Raw genomic sequence first — 16,198 nt, 5'->3', positions numbered from 1 at the left:
ATTTGTAGACAATATTTATGTTTTCACTTTTTTGTTTTGTTCCAGTAAGTTGTTTTTAAAATGGTATCCCCTCTTCCTGATCTGGGAAAAGCTTCCCCACTTTCTGTGCACAGAGGCGAATGTCTGAAGGACGTCTCTGTATGAAACACTACTGCCACTTGGGTCTCCACTTCTCATCTATATATGAAAAGGAAGGGTGTCACTCATGTCCCTTGAGCATTCTTTCTATTCCCTCCCAATGGTTCAGCCCATGCCTTTCAAGAGACTATCTTGTCTTCTGCTATCACAGCACTTCACACATAATTGGAATGTTAATTAGAGCCACTGGAGGAAAGGCAGAGCTGGTTAATTCTGTTTGGCTTAGCGGCAGTGCAAAGTATACTTTTAAAAGGCTATGACTCCACTGCAAATATAAAACATCTACACTTGCCATTGCATTTGATGCTTTTGTTTGGAAAATCAGTGATAAATAACTTTCAAGCAGGCTTCTATATTTTCCCATGGTGAAATTATGAAAATGCACTTCTAAGAACAATGAAGACTTCTAACACGAAAATTGAACTTTACCCACACAGTCACACACAGCTTTTGGAAAGCTGCGCAGTGGGGACATACACTTCTTAAATAATCATCAGGTTCCACTTTTTATACATCAGAAACCAAAACCTGTGGGTTTTCAGGGTACTTGTAGGGCTGTGTTAGAGAGTACATAGAAGTTAGTTGTTTTCTACATAACAGAGAACTTTATTTGACATAGTGCTGCAGTGATTTAAAAACTGCAACCAGCCAGGTCACAAGCATGTTCTCTGCAGCTATATATTTTAGTAATACACATGTGCACTGTACTGCAACTTGTGAGAACTTTTGACTGTCATGCTACTTGTACATTTCCTGCATTAATTTACTATGGCTGCACTGGAAAGTTAAATAAGCCATTTGGGTGTTACCTATTTCCCATTATGTTTTAGTGGACAAACGCACACACTTAGGCTCTGATTCTGAGTTTGGCGGGCCGACCGCCCAAGCATCACAGCCGTTAGCAGACCCCATCGCTGGAGGTCTTTCGACTGCCATATTACGAGTTGACTGCGGGGCCTGCAGTGTGGCTGTGGCAGTGGGCAATGGTGTTCCATATATATTGATACCTGTGTGTACATTTCGACTGCCTGTGTTGAATGTACACATATGAATGATACATGTGGAAAAATACCACCTACCCATTGCCGGAGTCTGGTCCATATATGCCCAGTCCAGGCAATGGTTATATGGTACAAAATGGACTTATCTGTGTTTCGCCACAAACAGGGTTGTATTCTTCCAGGTGAAAATACTGATGTGAGGGGGGACCTAGAGAAAGGGATCCATATCAAACTCTGTGTAATGAATGTGCTTTTCGCTAAAAGGACACACCCAAACCCTGCACTCCCACTTTGGAGGCAAATATACCACTGCACCTTTATATAATACACTTTGAGCAGCACTCCCTAGAGACAAGGAAAGGACGCAGCACTCCCTTTAGGCGAGGCAAGAAAACAAACTCAGGTGCATTTAGAGTAACACACACACTTTGAGCAGCACTCCCTAAAGACGACGAAAGGACGCAGTACTCCCTTTAGGCGAGGCAAGAAAACAAATCCAAGTGCATTTAAAATAACACACACAAGTTTATTAATGAACGGTAGGCAAAATATATAAGTGAATGCAGATTCCCAAACGTCAAGTGGCTAAAATGTACAATTAGAATAAAATGCAGTATATACAAGTAGCAAAGAGTAAAAAATATATACAAAATGGTTAGGAACACCTCACCGATTGAATTTGCATCATCCTTGCCAACTCAAGCTGGGGAAGCCCTTCAACAGCCCAGGAAGGAGTTCAATCAGGACTCAAGTTCCGTCACCTCCACGACAATACGTCTATTCTGTGGTGTACTTCCACCTGGCCCTCGAAGGTTCGCAGCTTAAATATCATTACTCAACTTGAGGCGAAGCTTCTAGATAACCTCGCCCCCTTCTCATTGGAAAAAAATGAGCTGGCTGTACTAGTCTGTGTCGAGGCCAAGACGGGGGCTGGCCAAGCTCCCGTATTTTGACTCCGAGACAGAGTTGTACATTCTCATATCTTCCAGCCTCTATCTTGACGAGGCTCCCACAAGGCTTTCCAGAGTACATTAAACAAAAGCAATCGCTCAGAAAAACAGAAAGACTGTGAATGTGAATAACCCAAACAACTCACAAGCACTGCTGTGCACATAGAAAAACTGCAGCAAGGCAAAGCCAGGAAAAAAGATGACATGAGACCATGTCAAAGCCAATAGTAAGCACTTATAATTCTTATAACCCAAACAACTCGCAAGCATTGATGTGCACGCAGAAAGACTGCAGCAAGGCAAAGCCAGTTAAAAAGATGACATGAGGCCATGTCAAAGCCAATAGTAAGCACTTATAATTCTCATAACCCAAACAACTCGCAAGCATTGCTGTGCACGCAGAAAGACTACAGCAAGGCAAAGCCAGGAAAAAAGATGACATGAGGCCATGTAAAAGCCAATAGTAAGGCCTTCATAATTCTCACCAATGTACAACGAAATGCACATTTCTGTACAACTGATTATAGCATCACACACTTTATCTCTCAATGTACAACACCGAGCACATGTGTGCATCACGGCCCACAACACTGCACTTCAAAACCAAAGAGCACATTCCACACCTCTCTCTCCCTCTCACGCTTTCAAATGCACATCCCATACCTTCTATTCTTGGCAAGACTATTCTACTCCGTGACAACTCCCACTGAAAGACAACAAGATTACAAGAGAGGAGAGAAGCAGGCATATGCAGGACCGTCTCATATATCCAGGCTAGGGTAAAATAACACGCTAAAGTCAATTAAAATGATGGTAGTCGAAGGGCATCATAGGGTGCCAAATCACAAGAGTGCCTCTTTCACTACATTCCACTCAATGACCATCGACTATCCCCACCTACATATGTCAAAAACTAGACCTCTTAACTGAAGGCACTACTATGTTTGAAAAACACTGAAAACATAAAAGCATGTGATAATCACTTCAAAGCATGTCTTAACTGAAAAACACAACTATGGTTGAAGCACTGCATCTCTTAACTGAAAAACACAACTACGATTGAAGAACTGCATTTCTTAACTGAAAGCACAAATATAAAACTGTGAAATCATAAAAGCATGTAATAATTAATTCAAAGCATGTAGAAATAGCTCATGCATATCTGGCTACTCAGCAAGAATAAATGTTTGATGGATACACAAAATAAATTAATCAAACTTTTGAACTCGGTAATGCTCCTAATGTCTCTAATGGCTAATACTGGAACTTCTACTGTTGAAGCAACCAAACTTATATATTTTGTGCCTAAAAAAAGCAACTATTTAACTCAAAAACGTTTTTCTCCAAATGCAGAACATTTTTGTCATTCTTTTTCTTTTAAACAAGCAGTCCTTCTGTGTGAAAGACACACAGCCTTCTTGCATCCAAAACAATAACTGTGTACATTATACTTCATGTTCACTAAATCAGTTCATCGGTCTTGGCAAAGTAGGTCCGTCTGGTCCGTTCAGCCACATGATGTCAGCTCGCACTGTCCGGTGATCACTCCAGACTTGAGGAGGGGAGGGAAGGGGGGAAGGGGAGGGGTCCAACCCATACCGGGACACGGGCATCAAGCACCCCAACACGTCGCAGTATGATGACCTGGAAAAGAAACAGGCATCACTCTTCTTGCAAAAATCATTTTTTGAGTCTGAAGGCACAATATTATCATTTCTGTCTGCACGGTTCACTACTGGCTCTGGGGAATTGTCTGAGAATTCTACTCACGCTTTAGCCTCTAAATTCTTGGTATTGGAGTGAAACTCTCTTTTTCCTTGCACAGTAAGAAGGGCTGGGGCAGTCTCCTTCCTGACTATTTTTCCACTCATTGCTGAATACGTGCTCATTTTATCAATTAGCAGAAGCCCAAAGCAATCCAGCTGCTCTGGTAATTTTCCTTTTTTCAACACGCCCCTCGCCTTCTGTGGGACTGGTCTGGCTTGTGCATTCTGATATATGTGAATCACAGTTCTGAGTAAATCTAGGGGGATTTTCATCCCTTTATTTTCTGCCCACCTGTTTGTATGGTCTTTATCTCCTAGGTGCTCGTATTTAGTTATGCTCACCAAATCTAAATTGTGTGTCACCACCTCTGTCTCCAAGATTTCAGCCTTTTCATCTGTAAGGAAATTAAATGTTCTGTCATGCACAGTAGCTGCGCTTTGCAGTACAATCTGCCACTTCACTGGGGAATCCTGTGTCTCAAACTCCACCCCTGGACTTTCTATTGGGACCTGCACAAACTGTTCATGCAAAACTGCAGTTTCTGTCTATATATAGCACTTAATCACGTCTGCTTTGTTCCATTGGCAAATCACATTTTCTCTAATTGTCCTCTGTCCAGTATCTTTCAATGCGCAAAAGCATCTGTATTTGTTCAGCTTTAAGAAATGTTACAGTCCACAATTTTAAAAGCATACTTTTCTTTCCCTGTTCTTCACAGTAACTATAAAGAGCACACTGCTCTTGGACTGGCACACAAGATACACTGTCACACTTCTGAATTGACCATATTTTAAAAACATTCTGCACAATCTGTTGTGCAGATTCAACAGCACATTGCTGCATTTCTTTTTTCAAAATAGCATCTTTCCATGTAGAGCAAGATTCATCATTCACTGAAATGTTTGATTTATACCTGCTACCAGCGATCGTTAAGTCTAAAAAACTGGTCTGTTTATTTTCCTGCACATCCACATTTTCTCGGTTCATTTCTGGCTGAGGAACGTCCTCAAAAGAATTAATTAAGACCTCTTGTGAAGCCGGCAGATTAACTGGCACGTTCTCTAAGTTTTTCACATATGAATCATCCTGACTATCGGAATAGCTGGTCAAAACAAATGGCTTCAGAGCTTGGTACACGATTAACCAATTTTTCAAAGACTTATTTTCAAACTGAACATTAGCCAATTCCTGTCTCAGCTCACTACATTCTTTTTCTAAATGTTCAAATTTTTGATACATGCTAAACAATACATTCAAGATGACACCACTGTTTCTGTCTGAAATGTCAAATTGTTTTCCTTCTTTGAGAGAGACCAGCTCACTCTGAAATAACTAATTTGGCATCTGGGACTCTGTAAGCATTTTAGAGAGCATTTTCGTCTTTTAATCTTTTTTGAATCCTGTGAAAGTGACGCCAAGATGTAATGAATGTGCTTTTCCCTAAAAGGACACACCCAAACCCTACACTCCCACTTTGGAGGCAAATATACCACTGCACCTTTAAATAATACACTTTGAGCAGCACTCCCAAAAGACGAGGAAAGGACGCAGCACTCCCTTAAGGCGAGGCAAGAAAACAAATCCAGGTGCATTTAAAATAACACACACAAGTTTATTAATGAACGGTAGGCCAAATATATCAGTAAATGCAGATTCCCAAAGTGACTAAAATGTACAATTAGAATAAAATGTAGTATATACAAGTAGCAAAGAGTAGAAAATATAAACAAAATGGTTAGGAACACCTCACCGATTGAATTTGCATCATCCTTGCCAACTCAAGCTGGGGAAGCCCTTGAACAGCCCAGGAAGGAGTTCAATCAGGATTCAAGTTCCTTCACCTCCACAGCAATATGTCTATTCTGTGGTGAACTTCCATCTAGCCCTCAAAGGTTCCCAGCATAAATATCATTACTCAACGTAAGGCGAAGTTTCTAGAAAACCTCACCCCCTTCTCATTAGAAAAAACCGAGCTGGCTGTACCAGTCTGCGTCAAGACTAAGACGGGGGCTAGCCAAGCTCCTGTTTTTTGACTGCGAGTTTGAGTTGTACATTCTCATATCTTTCAGCCTCTATCTTGACGAAGCTCCCACAAGGCCTTCCAGAGCACATTAAACAAAAGCAATCGCTCAGAAAAACAGAAAGACCTTGAATGTGAATAATGCAAACAACTCGCAAGCACTGCTGTGCACATAGAAAAGCTGCAGCAAGGCAAATCCAGGGAAAAAAGATGACATGAGGCCATGTCAAAGCCAATAGTAAGCACTTATAATTCTCATAACCCAAACAACTCGCAAGCATTGCTGTGCACGCAGAAAGACTGCAGCAAGGCAAAGCCAGGAAAAAAGATGACATGAGGCCATGTAAAAGCCAATAGTAAGGCCTTCATAATTCTCACCAATGTACAACATAATACACATTTCTGCACAACTGCTTATAGCATTACATACTTTATCTCTCAATGTACAACACCGAGCACATGTGTGCATCACTGCCCACAACACTGCACTTCAAAACCAAAGAGTACATTCCACACCTCTCTCTCCCTCTTACGCTTTCAAATGCACATCCCACACCTTCTATTCTTACCAAGACTATTCTACTCGATGACAGCTCCCACTGAAAGACAACAAGGTTACAAGAGAAGAGAGAAGCAGGCATATGCAGGACCGTCTCATATATCCAGGTTAGGGTAAAATAACACACAAAAGTCATTTAAAATGATGGTAGTTGAAGATCATCATAGGGTTCCAAATCACAAGAGTGCCTCTTTCACTGCACTCTGACGGGTAGAACAGAAGAGGGGTGAGTATGCACCTCAAATCCTTTGTTTCCGCTGACTCAAAGCCGGTGGTCCCACCGCCACGGTCGACTCGTTGGAAAGCCAACTTATAATACGGGCGGTGGTGAAACCCCTCTGCAGTGCCCATTGGAAGCTGTTCTTCCTGACTGTGACTCTGGCAGTCTGCTGGTGGTGTTGGCGATTCTGGTGCGGTCTTTGCAATAGCAATCCACCCATCTTGTAATACGACGGTCGGACCACGACCGGGGGAACGGCGGTTTTCGGACCGGTAAACTCGTAATAAGAACCTGTGACACCGACTGGAAGTGTAATATCACAGAGTCCTCCTGCCAGCAAAACCAATCCAAAATGTGAGTGGATGGGGACACAAAAATGTAACTCCTGACAATGAATTAAAACTAGAACTTTCCATTGCACATGGTGTGAATGTTAACTCAGTTTCCTCTCTGCTCCATGCTTATCAAAGTCAGTACAATGGCAACAAATACATTTAGAAGATGACTCAGTCTGGAACTTCAAGGACAGTTGCTGATGGGGCAGAATAACATATAATTAAAAGTGTAAAATACTAAGGCCCTTATTACTTGGTCCAGTGGAATCCCGGTTTAGAAGAAATGCGATTTCTTCTCATATTTGTATTAGATGGGAAATGGAGTAAGATGTTACTTTCATTGCAAGTTAATAAAATTACAATACAGTATAGAAATACTAACAAATGAAGAAGAAAATACATTACAACTTAATGCTTTAGGTTAATTTTGATACCAGTAGGCCCGTCCATAAATAAACTGAAAGACTTCAAAAGATTCCAAACGTTTTGCTGTAGATCAGTCACAAAACATATTTGTGATATATATACTACTTCTTATTCCCTCCTTATGGCTTCTCACAGGATCCTCCTTAACCCCGGTGGCTAAGATAAGGTCATTTGAATGTTTTGAGGCCCATTAGGAAATAGGATTTCCATGGGTTGCATAGCCAGTTTGTATTTCTCCCCACAACAGTTTTTTTCAGACAACCCCCTACAGCACGCTTACCCAGGCACAATATTTCACCACCCAAACTGGTGCAAGAGATTTCATTCTTAAATTTATTTTATCCTGGGTAGTGATTGATGAAAGACCAAAGATTGTCCTAAAGAGCGCACACTCAGGCCAAATACAAGCTTTTCTTGGGATGCCTCAAAGACATGGAAAAAGCTCGCATCAACATTGCTGTTATGGCTATGTGCATACGTTCTTCAACTGGGCTAATTCATTTTAATTCAAGTCTCTATAAAGCAAAGCCAAGCGATGCTGCTTCAGTCTTCAACTTGCTCAGATTATACTTTTGGGTGTCAAGCATATGAAACTTCCTGATAATTTTAACAAGTGCACTTCTATCAAGAAGTCATTGTCCTCCCCTGAATATTTTCCAATCAACGGTTCTTGTTGTACACTTGTTGTTGCCCCTTTGCAACCCAGCTATGGTATGGTCAGGAATAACTGTCTGCTTCACATTGTAGCAGATATGTGTGGTTATATCCGATTTTGGAGGGAATAGACCTTGCCTTTTAAAGCTCGAGACTCATATGAGAGGTGTACATGTTGAATAATAATGGGACTACAGTATAGCCGTGCTTAGGCCCATAGTTGAGAAAGATTTTCAGAAATACTTGATTATTCTTGCACTGATATGTTAACATTGTTGCTCAGCTTGACACACATGCAAGCATAAAAGGTAGCCTACAAGCTGTGCATTTCATATCTTCAATTAGATATTTTACGGAAGATGGCTTCAAGTTCTACATCACCATCAAATACAGTGGTGTAATCAATGCTTACGTTGCAAAAAAATAAATGCAGGGCCCCTAGGTTTTGCTCAGACGTTTTTGGCTGGTGCTATTGATAGTCAGCGTGCCAAAAACAAAGGCTGCGTAGCCTTGATTTCTCCTCAGGACTCTTCAAACACCACCAGACATTCCCTGCCCCTTTAAATCACTCTTGCAGGTTCCTTTTCATCCCTGCTTTCTCTATTTGCCATGATCGTCCCGTCTTCCGCCTCCTTTCTTTTTTGTGGGTTTGTCTCTGCCTTGCTATGGATCAAAGTCTGATGAGGAAAAACAAGCGCCGGTCTCAAAAAAGTGAGTGCAGGTCTCCAAAAGTGAGTGCCAGTGGTCCCCACGTGCAACCATCAACTCAAATTAAGCACTGGGTGTATTTAAACACAGCAGGTGTCTCACAGTCTTTTATGCATATCTGTATGCCGGTCACAGAAAGGCGCTTTACACTTCAGGGTGCTGGGCAGGATCCTTGAAATACTTCTCTATTCCACTTTCCCCCTTTTCCCAACCTGACAACAGGAGAGCGACTCCCACTCTTTCGATCTCCAGAGGCTCAGATGCCCTGAGCACTTGACATGTTTTTTTTGGGTATATCTGCAAAGAACACCACATCCCCCAGATTCAGAATAGATTGCTATACCTCAGTAAATGCTTGTTTAAAACAGCAAATGCTTCCATTTTGTCCATTATCAGACAATAGAAAAGCGTATAGCCTATTTCTTGTGCAATCACATGTTTTGAAATGTTGTCCACACCTTTCATCTGACTTGTAAAATACTCTATTTATTGCAAACAAACTCTGTACAAAGAGCTAAAATCTGAATCAGATTCCATGGATAATGTGTGTCAGCAAAATTACCCAGAAAAACATCATATTCTTGCTCTGCCAACCTACTGTGGATAAAAAACACACATACTCTCACTTGATGTTATGTTTTCATCCCTATTGGCACCAGTCTTGTGTTTGGTGCCTTGCAATAAACTTCCTAGCCAGAATGAATCCTATTACAAACGGATTCTTAAAAGAAAACTATCACTTCATTGCTTACGGCTTTTTTAACCTCACTGGTGTCATGAAGCTTCTGTGTGAACAGTCCACTGTAACCCTCTGTGCTCATTGGAGCTGGAGTCTGAAGTAAACTCACACTCAGCATGGAGCAAAAACCAAGGCACAGTCTGGCTGTTGTCCAATTCCAATCCTGACAAGCAGCTCCATGAAATAGATATCAGACTGTTCGACTTCTAGGAGCTATGTATCAAGCAAACAAATACTGTTTCCTTATTTAACAATCAGCCGGGTGAAGAAAGTGTCAAAATATTATCAATAGTGTCACACTCACAGCTGAAACTTTTCTGATACCATGGCAAGAGTCTAAACTTGCTGCCCATCCATACCCAACACCCATGAGTACCCAGATTAGGCATACTCGGAAAGAGACACTTCCATACCAACAACACAAAAATAGGAAGTTGGGTACATATCTGTACATACCTAAGTATTTCATTTTAACATTAACTGACCAGGGTGTAAGAAGGAAGCACAGCAATTATGATCCTGGCCCAGAGTGTGAAGGCACTGCTAGACTTTAACGGGCAAGCTGAAGAAAGGACAGTTGATACAATGCTTCGAGGACTGCGATCCAAAGATGCGCAAGATACAGAGCCACATGTATGAGAAGACCGATGGCAACAAGTGGTCAAAAATTTTGCACTGAGTTTTTTTAAATCAATTTTTAATTTTGCAATGTGAGTTATGTACTAATGGTCACTTCTCAAAATGTCCAGTGGCAGAGGATCGCAGAACAACCAGCCTAATGAATATTAATTAGGTATGTAGAGATTTGCAACCCCCTGCGATAAGCTGAAAATTCGGGGATGGTGGCCTGCAAGCAATAGCAGGCCACCACCACTGTGTTTTGTATTCCCAAATGGTAAACTTTAAATAAAATTAAAAAATCCCATGTTGCTTAAAAAAAGAAAATGGGGAGGGTAGGCAGTCGACCCTTTGAGAATCAGTAGTCAGGTTGTATGAGTCATCAGTAACTGATCAATCGTTTGATGCATACAATGCTAAATAGCAATTAGGAAGGAATCAAGTCCCTTTCACACTCTTTCCTGCAAAAAGTGGGATCCAAACATACCAAAAAGCCAATGTGCAGTCGCAAAACTTGCGATTTTGCTAATAGCCTGGTTTGTGATGACATAATAACGTTATACATCTGACCCATGGTGCTGAATTGTGGGGATTAAGTAAAATGTTGCGACTCAGATTACTGAACATTAGTTTCTAAAGAAGTTGCTTCATATCCCAAACACTGTACATAGGTTTATTTTAAGTGCAGCGACACACCGGTAAAAGATTATGGGTCTGATTCAAACAGATTTTTCTACTACGAAATTCCAGCTACTACCAGTAGCAGTCCAGGCTTAACTCTGGAATTCCGCAGTAAATCAATTATACTACAGTGTAAGTCAGTGCAAATTCTTTGTGAATCAAGCCCTCATTTGTACTGCTAACCCCTTAGGCTAAGAAATTGACGGGAGCCGCTGTAAAGTGCACAGAGAGAATTTATTTGACATGATAAGCTCAGAAATGTCACTGAGAAATCCTAGGTACCTTTATTTTAGACAAATGCAAGATTACTGGGATTTCCCAGGATGCTTAAGCAGTAGTTCTGTAGCGGTGGGTAGGAGGCGTACCTTTCTGAGTGCTTAAATAAAAGGATGACATATGCAACTAAATCCTCTGTCTCCAAGGTTTTGTGCTGGAAGATAGTTTTGGGCCTTGAACTGTACTTCTGAACGCTGGGAGGTGCCAAATCATGTAAAAGGCAAAAAACATCTAGGTTTAATATTTTATCACTGAATGCTTGTAATCAGATTCATATGGAATAGTGGGGTTTGCTCTTGGGAAATTGATATAGGATTGAGGATTTTGCTATCAGGATACTAGTACTTTAACTAAATTGAACAAGTGTTTTTTCAAGCAGGGAATTTAATAATGTATTTATTCATGTATTATAGTGTTTTTTGTACTACGTTCTTCACTAAAATGTATGTGTAAAAAAGCAAGGAATAACATTATCAACGTCACAGGTTCATTCTTGATTACAGGGAGACAAAAAGTTATCCTTTTACAGTTTCATAAAAACCATCAGTAAAAAAGTGAATCTCACAGAAAGATTTAGTTCATTATAATGCCCGGCTACTAGAAAAAAAGATAGAAAATGAGAGGCAACGCAGAGAGAACAGGGCTCAGAAAGAAAACACAAAGAAGCAGACAGAAAGGATCGAGAAAGGGAATATTAACATATAATGGAGCAAAGATACAGTGGGCTAAAGAATACAACAACATTTACATTGTAAAAAGAAAGCCCACCAACACAGGCATAAAGCACACGAATACAGCATGCATACTAATTAGATTGAAAAAAGGCAGTCAAATATTTCAGTAGTCCAACATACAGTGAGAAATGATCATTAATGCATGAAAAACCATAGTTTGAAGAATTCTAAAGCAGAAAAACAAATCATTTTCCTTGTGGGCAAAAAAGGAAACAAAATAAAACAAATGTAGAATTGCACATAGGAGCCAGCTTTCCCCAATGTGAAATTAATTGCACTGTTTGTACAATTTTCCACTGTGGTGATTCTGCTGTCTAAAAATGTCTCATGATCTTTACAGTCCTGGAAAGCAGTGTTCGGAACAGCTTCCAAGCATACTGCTAAGATTGTGAATGCTTAAAAGCCATACATATACACTCATGCGAAGCAGTACATCTACGGGTGCCTATGTGTGACTTTTTTGTGACTTGTGTATTCAAATATGTTTGTTATGAAAGCAGATATGTTCATGATGGCATTGATAAAGAACTGGTTCTCTCCTCCTCAATAGTATACGTAAGCTTTCTACACTACAAGTAAGACAGTCAAATATATTTTAAAACATAAATGTACTAATTTTTATTCAGTTCAGTTCATAAACTATATTTGTTTTTTTGGGAAACCATAAAAGTCACAAGCACAAAAAAGTACAATATATTTTAAATACATGAAAGACATACAACTAACCGAAAGCAACTGGCCCCCATACCTTTCATAAAAGAAACATTATCAATTTTCACTTGCAACAGGGCAAGTTTTTTATTTGGGATTCAGCACCAGACCCCAGCTGTAGGACAATCATTCTTAGAAGTGCAAAGTGCCATATGTTAGTGCAAAACTTTCCCGATTAGCAGCAATGAGTAAACAGGGCATGCAAACATTTGGTAAAGTGCATCATAACTTTTCACAGTAACAGGCAGGTTTCAATCAAAAGTAGTTTGTTTTCCTATGGTTAGATAACTTTCAGGTGAAATTTGGGGTTCAGCCATTACATACTACCTTAGAAACAGTTATTCTGAAAGTGCAACAGTGCTTTTTTAACAACGTCAGGAAAATTAAAATATGAGCTATAAAATCCTCCCCAGGTTGCAGGTAGTCATTTTAAAAACAATCTCAAAGGATAAAAGACAAAACAACATTTCGGGGAATAGAGACCCATTATTTTCCGACTACCCTCCTTAAGCGAATTGCATCAGAAATAAATCTATATATCATTTCGAAAATATATTCTGATTGGAGTAGTCGGAGATAAAACAGCGTTGGCCTACATTTTCTAATGTTCAGAACCCTCAATAGTGGTAAGATTAATTCCCTGAGTGGGTATTGTCTAACTCACAGAAGAAAAGAAAGTGCAAAATTCTGGCTTGAATTACAGTCACAGGGTCATGGATCCAGATAGGTATGATATGCGAGGCTGGGATATGAGTCGAAAAAGTGGGCGATGGCAAATCTGAATCTAGTAATGTAAAAAAAATGTACATGACTAAAAGGGTACAAAAGATATGGCTCAATTTCTTCAGTGGTAAACAGTGGTAAATACTCAACTACCTACTTTTTACAGCGCTTCGTATATTATTTGCGTTCACTTAAAATACTTAGGAAATCTTTTTTTAGTTGGGATTTTGTGGCAGAGGTGATAAGCGGAGGGTTTATAACGAGATCCAGCCTCCCCATACAAGTCAGCTGAGTCTTCACATACCTGAGCCATGGTATTTTGTGTGCTTGGTCACAGTTTAGACAATCTGGAATTATTTCCTGGTTGAGGACCGGTTCTTTGTTTACCCAGATCAAGCGCCATAACATGATTGGGGAACTTTGTATACGATCCGCCAGGGTGTTTAGCCCCAGTTCCCAATGGCAAATAATAGAAGGCAGGCTGGGTTGCCAAACAATAATCTTCTAAGGAATATATTTTCCAGTCAATATAGGGAGGACGAGTTACAAAATCCCCACACCCCAGCTCCATGCAGAATCACGGCACAGCATTGGGCAGTGTAGATGTTAATGAGGGCCTCGGTCGGTCTACAGCCGAGTTTCCTAGAGAACCTGAATAGGGCCTCGAGTGTTCTATCGAAGCTCCTCTTCTTGACCACTAAGAGGTGGGTCCATGAACCTTTTTGATCAAATGGGATACCTATGTAGCAGAAAGTTGACACCTGGGATAATTTTTCGTTACTAATGAAGCAGGGTCTCATTTTGCAATAGACTTTCCCCACCACCATGACCTGTGACTTGGCGGTGTCGGTCTGCAGACTCAACTCACTCATAAATTCATTGAATCTGTTGAGAAGGGTCTGCAGGCCCATACCTGTTCTTGAGATCAGTACACAGTCAGCTGCATATAATAATGCAGAGTGGTTTCTCTGCCTCACCCGTGGCACATCAATCACCCCTTCATTCAAGAAACTCTCCAAATCATTTAGATATGAGCAAAACAGGAAGGGGGCTAACACACACTCCTGTCGGACACCACTGTTCATTTTAATCTGGGCTGATAATTCTCCATCCACCCCATATCTTACTCTGCCCATAACATCCTGATGCATTTGCGCTAAAAAGTGGACTAGGGGAGCATCTATGCCCATACATAACATCTTTTGCCATAATTTCTCTCTCATCACACAATCAAAGGCCAATGTCAAATCCATGAAGCCCAGATAAAGATTGGTGTTTTTTGCCAAAATATATTTGATGATTACTAAATGAAGGTTAAGGCATTGCTCCACCATGCTTAGGCCCCGTCTAAAATCATATTGGATGTACGAAACGTTCCCTTTTTCTGCTAACCAGCTTTCAAGGTCATCAAGTAAAACCCTGCCCATCAACTTGCATGTGGTGTCAATCAGTGATATTGGGCGGTAACATTTGGGGTTCGACCTATCTTCCCTTTTTAAAAATGGGGACAAATATTGCTATTGACCAGGATTCTGGGGGACCCGTAACTGTAACGCAGCATAAAATGTTGGTTAAAATTGGGAGCCAGAGGTCAGGCTTTGCCAGGAAGAGATCAGCCGGTATACTGTCGGGACCTGCAGCCTTGTTTTTCTTTGTCAAGCCTAAAGCCTTTGTAACTTCCTGGATAGTCAGTGGATCTAATTTTCTCACAGCCTGTGTAGTTGCCACATTATATAATGCCAGTCGGGTCCCCCCCATTGTTATAAAATGCATGGAAATAATCAACCCACTTGTTTGAGGGGAGTGTGACATCGGTGGTGCTATTATGGTTGTCTTGAAAGAAGGGGGCATTGATGGTCTTCCAAAATAGACTACTATTCTTGGTGGCACTGGCTTCATACAGCATGGCCCATGCCTCCTTCCTGACAGTCTCCCTGCGATCTGCTAGAGTCTTTTTATACTGGTGTCTATAAGCTCTCACCCGCACTAATTCTCTGGGCTTTTATTTTAAAGCTTTGACGAGCTTGTTATGGCTCCTTGTACAATCATTATTAAACCATTTAAACTGTTTGTGGGTCGTAGGCCTTCTGTCACATTTTAAAATTTCATTTCAAGTTATAGAGATGTCTGTGAACACTTCTAGCATGGTTTTTGGATTTCGTTCATCTTCGAGACAAGTCAAGAATTGCGACCTATTTTAAAAAAAAAGTTTTCCCAAGACCTTCTCAGGGTTCTTAGATGCCCATTTGCACATGAGACCCTTATTTCTATGATGGATTAAGGGAGACGCTACTAGGGGAAGATTCTTAGTTTGTGTTTCAAAGTGAATCGCTTGGGGAAAGTGGTCACTAAAAAGTGCTTTAAAAATTGAAAATCTTCCAACTTCGGGTTATAATAGTAAGAGCAATAAAATCAATGAGGCTGACTCGACCACAACTAGTATACGTAATCCCCTCCTGCCCAGCCCACAAAGTCAATTCTATAGTTAAACAAAAAGAACATTTAGATAAATTAGAGTTAAAAACATTTCCACAGGAAGCGTGTTCAAATTGGCTTTGGCCCTCAGGGGAGTCTTTCATGTGGGCACATATAGAAACCTGTGATGATGTGCAAAGTCTGCAATTAAAATTCCACCTCCATATTATTATATAATCAGTGTTCAGCTCAATAATGTGTTTACTTAATAATATTTCAAAGCTAGATGCTATTTCTGTATTAAAAAGAATAAAATTGTTATGATAGAAATTTAGAATTAGGAGTGTGACATTTACTTCAAATGTGACATTAATGAATTGAAAGTGCGGAGAGTCCAGGTTAGAAAAGCATATTTTGTTGCCCAGAGTTGTTGTTATCAGAGTGAGCAAGCCACCCCGGTCATGTCCTCCACACGAGCAGACAGCTGGTGTGTCGATAGATATAAAGCCATCTATATATATCG

This window comes from Triturus cristatus, chromosome 9, assembly GCF_964204655.1.
Source record: "Triturus cristatus chromosome 9, aTriCri1.1, whole genome shotgun sequence".
In the NCBI taxonomy this organism is placed as follows: domain Eukaryota; kingdom Metazoa; phylum Chordata; class Amphibia; order Caudata; family Salamandridae; genus Triturus; species Triturus cristatus.
This window is presented reverse-complemented; position numbering follows the sequence as displayed.